Consider the following 5,282-nt stretch of genomic DNA (forward strand, 5'->3'; position numbering starts at 1 on the left):
GCCATTCTGAGATTGAATATTAACCTGCAACAAAGTATATATTTTATTTTTAAGTCAAGTGACAAACACGTGGATATTGAAAAGTACTCAGTAAACATTTGTCCAATAAAGGTTATTACGTCTGCACCCTTTTTACCTCTATGGTATGCTAATTTATTTACATAGGTAATAATATAAAATTCGCATTAAATGTACCGTGTTTTTATTCGTCCGGTATTATTGGACATGAAAAAGCTATAAAAGGAAGTGTTCGCAATAAACCGCATTCGTTATGATTGATGTTGAAACGCTTCAGTCCTGAAAGATTGAGGTCAACGACATTGTTTGCGATATATTTTGTACACCAACAGGACTTGACGGGTGTTGAAGATGTGCATTAATCCAATGTGCTTTAATTTCATAAGGTATCGATTGAAAAACAAAACTTGCAATTCAATTTGTGATATGACATTGGTATGAAATATCTGTTTTGATATTAAAATATCAAGACTATAAACGTTGTATAAAATTAAAGTTAGTTAAAAAATCTTAAGTAAATACTCTTTACTTTGTGATTGGCTTAATTATTAAAATATGTGAATTCAAAAACACCATTAATGTTTAATTTTAAATCAAATAATGTAGACAGTCTTAAATAAGTGGTAAGAAATATTAAAAAAAAAAATTGAAAAAATATTTGTTCTAATAATACTTACTTGAGCTCCATTCTGTACCAGTAGTTTGACAACAGCTTCCTGACCAGCAAGGGAAGCAATGTGCAGAGCTGTATTGCCCTTTTTAGTCGCAGCATCGATTGCTGCACCACGATCTAGAAGTTCCCGTACAACTTCTACGTGCCCATCTTTAGAAGCAAGATGGATGGCATTCAAACCGTTCTGTAAAATAAATAGTTTTTACAATATTTTAAAAACTAACTGATCCGGCAGATTTCATATAGCCATGTTTTTTTTTCGTGAATACCTTGCCCGTATAGGCGTAGTTCTTCGCAAGTCATGGGCTTTCATGTATTTTGACTATTCATTTATATTTTATATAGTTGTTTTTGAAATTAGAATAACCTAATCGTACTTTCTTTGAGTACCTATTCAAACAGGATTCTGATTCTGATCCGAACGAAAATTGTAAAAATATGAGATGGATAAAAAAATACAATAAATTTTTTATTTGTTATAAAAATTAAACAAATAAAAATCTTCTCTATCATTACGATGAAGATCATAATAAAATTTGCTCTTATATAACTAAACGTTCTCTCTTGTAACCATCGCAATTAAAAGACAGAATTAAACCGCTTTGTTTTAAAGTCGAGTACGTTTTATCACCGCTGAAATGTTTTGAGGTCAGAACCAAGCATAAATAATTATAACTCGCATCGCCGTTTTAATGTCCCTGCGTTACTCTTTTGTGGATTTGTATTTTAAAAAAAAGTGTTAGGATTTATTTTCATTTCGTGTAGTACTTTAAAAGGACGTTTTATGCAAAAAAGTAGGGCAGCAGGAAGTAACAATTTGTAAAAGTTGAACAAGTTGTAAGACCTCTTCAAGTGTACTGTATACTTATTTCTTAGTGACCCAGTAATTCATTATTTTCCCCTGAAATACCCACTCATGTGATTTAATTTATCTTATAAAATTCTATCCGACCAAAGGTATCAGCCAAATTGTCCAACCAAACGAAAGTAAGCCAATCAATCACATCCCAGTCATTCAACGTCATGATTGTTATGAGTAGTACCATTACTGTGCAACTATTGAGCATACGAACTGAACTCTTATTAAGGTCAGTATTGTACATTCTATTAACATATTGGCAGTTTTCATCGGAACAAATCTGCTGCCAAAATTGGAAACTATGACAAGAACAAAGCAGGAAAGTCATCTGCAACCGAACAGTACTTGGCTTTAGTCCAAGTATTACAACTGACATTGTACATACGTAAACCTTCGATTTCAATTTAATCGTTTGGTTAGAGTTTTTAACCTTACCCAAAAGTAAAACCTTTGGTTAAAAAACTGTTAATATAAATAAAAATTGTTGTTTATTTAAAAGTTACGGGAACAGTAAAATTTGTGCCTTGAAGCTATGTTTGCATATTTCATTTATTTACAACTTGATTGATTGACTTGATTCTCAAGTTATAATACTTTTAACGATATGTGTTGTTTCAACAAAAAAAGCAACACATAAAACAAATAATATATGATATCACCGCTACTAACGTTTTAATAGGATTGGGGATAGGGTCGGTAACGCGCTTGCGATGCTTCGCACGCGTCTTTAAGCTACGGTAATCGCTTACCATCAGGTGAACCGTGCGCTTGTGGCCGACCTAGTTATATAAAAAAAAAATCTTCCCCATGATATAATGCTAAATATGTCAGTATTCTGCCATCCCTGATATTAATACATCTGAGATCTATTGTATATCGTATGAGTTAGTGATAAACTAAAGGAAATCTAATTACTACTGGGCAATATACTCCCTTTTCAATATTATAACTGGCTCTCACAAAATCGTGGAAAACTCTTAGTAGGAAGGAATTAAGTAGACAGTAGCCATTTCTTTAACACATGCTGCATTTAAGTCCGCATTATTTACGTAATACCGATAGAAAACCTTCCTTCGTGACTAAATCGCGTGTCAACTTCGCATACCCGTTAAATTCTGCTTTAGTAAAAAGTACTTTATTACTATAATCATAAAACTCATTTCGTTTGACGTAGTTTCGAATGAAATATACGAAAATTAAGCTACAATGTTTTTATGATGGTCAATATTGACATGAATTATGTTGATAATTCATTTATTAGATGTAGTGTAACGACTATTTATCAGAATCGGAAATCATCAAATAGACACAAATCATATTTGATAGCTATTTATTCTTTATTAAATATCTATTAGCTAAAATGAGTTTTTACTAAATAACAGGCACAGCTAAAACGTCTAAATAAAGGCTGTATAGTTCTTATTAAGACAAAAAAGTTTCGTACACGTTTACAAAGATCGTTCTTTGAATATTTTTTTTAAGTAAAACTTATTTAGAATCACTGTGATTTGAAACTCGATAAAATAAAAATGCGTCACGATAAATTAACAAAGACATAATTGTACAGATGATAATGAAATAGAATACGTTACTACTCAAAACGCGTAAGTTTGGCATGGCAAAGCATTTTGCATTTTTACGAGACCGTGATCATCGGCGATAGAACAACTCGCAACGGCCTGCCGTTTTTCGACTTTTCAGAAGTCTTCTGCCGTGTGAGAATTGCACACACACTTTTTTATTTATTATAAATACTTAAATTTGCAAAGACAGATATGAGATTTGATTTTATTATGAAATACTATCTTGACTAGGCAAGCATTTTGTCTTGCAAAAGCAAGATTTGTTTTTAGATAATGCGATACAACATTTATCAAATGACAAGATGTTATGATTACTGTTTCTGTTACGGATATCATTCCTTCATCGCTATAGTGGTAGGTGATATTGACATTCACCCTCAACCAACTCCTTAAGTCCAGTCAATAAACTAATATTGATTTAATTATTTTAAAAGTACACGACTATTTTGATTACTTTCACATCATCATATTAAAAGAGGTGTTAAATTGTACTACTAGCATTGATACTGTCCTTATTCTCAAAATAAAGCAATTAGTGCAGTGGTTCTTAATCTTTTGGTAGTCCCTGGAAGCACCCGAAATGGTCCGCGAAAGCGAGGTGCATAGTAAGTTTCACTAGAACATGCGTAATTACTCCAATCATTTCTAATTAAGATTAACTAAGTACTCGATATTTTCCAAAAAATATTTGGTGGTCCGTCGCAAAACACAAATGTTGAGAAATAGTCCCTCATTATTTATTTAAAATACAAAGAATCTTAACTAAAAAACATTAGCGGAAACTTATTAAACGGTGTGACAAAAATCATGGTTCATATATCCGCACACCGGCATAATTACTAAAAGGTTTAGAACCACTGCATTAGTGAATAAATATTACCCCATGTATGTTCGTATGTTTTTTTAAGTCCTGAAGTTTTTTCTTAAATCATTAAAACTAGAACAAGTTTCAAGTAGTAACTTAAAAATATTTTTCTATTGATGAAATTACATTAAAAAACTACAATTTTAAACGTAATTTGTGTGATTGAGCGCGGTTAAATAGTAAGGTCGCATGTGTAGGTTCTGTTTAAAACGAAGAATGAACTAGATGGCGTGTCTAAAAAATATGAAGAAAATATGCTCAAAATGTTAATCTATGCATTTTATTTCAAATTGTAAAAAAATAATAAACGATTCACACTCAATGGACTTCCTTACGTAAGATTTACTCATTTAACTCAAACATCTGTAAGTATCTGAAAAGCGGTTATATAGGTAATTTGATATAGGCTATTGTAGGCTATACATAGGCTCAAGCGTGACAGCTAGTGGTGCAACCACTGGGCCACTGTGCCGTTGTAAACGTTACTCTGTTTTCGGGTAAATCTTTGTTAGTTACGAAAGTGTGTTTATATTTTTGGAGATGCGGAGGAACGAGGTGTTGAGTTCTTCGTCCGCCATTGCAAAGGGAGGATCCTCCAGCCAGACGGTTATTGTGTCTGGCGGGCTACCGGGCCCAACGGTTGTTGTCGGGATCTTGTATATATACTAAATCACTGTGATAACTTTTGATAGCGCGATGTAGGATACGTCAGTTTTCTCTAGTTTCTGTATGTCGCGAGATAGATGTTGCCTATATATTAAACATACTTAAATAAATATTATAATACTCACAGCATTGCTAACGTTGATATCTACTCCTTGTTCGAGGAGGCTGATGATCTTTTCAATCTGCCCCGCGCGCGCTGCCCGCAGGAATGCGGTGCTGGCGTCCGCCTGAGAACAATTATAATGTAAAATGTTGATTAAACGTGACATTGAAAAGCACTTTTAATCATTTTCATAACCAAAATAACTCTATATTTGACCAAAAGTAATATGGAAATTGCATTATTGTGCAATTTAGCAGCAACCATTGTTAGGCAAATAGATAATCATCTTTTTTTTAGTTCGACTTAAAAATCATAAAAAAATAATTAAAGATTATTGTTCACATAATACTCGTACTAAAATTATCACAATTCAATTAGAGAAAAGGAGAATATAGCTAACGTTAGTACGAATACAAATACAGACAAAAATACTTTTTAGGTAATGTAAGATATCAAAATTAAAAAGTTTAATTCAATCCTTGAAAGAGCTTTTAAAAATACCATTTAATTACTTT

Source organism: Melitaea cinxia, chromosome 26, assembly GCF_905220565.1.
Source record: "Melitaea cinxia chromosome 26, ilMelCinx1.1, whole genome shotgun sequence".
NCBI classification, from domain to species: Eukaryota; Metazoa; Arthropoda; class Insecta; order Lepidoptera; family Nymphalidae; genus Melitaea; species Melitaea cinxia.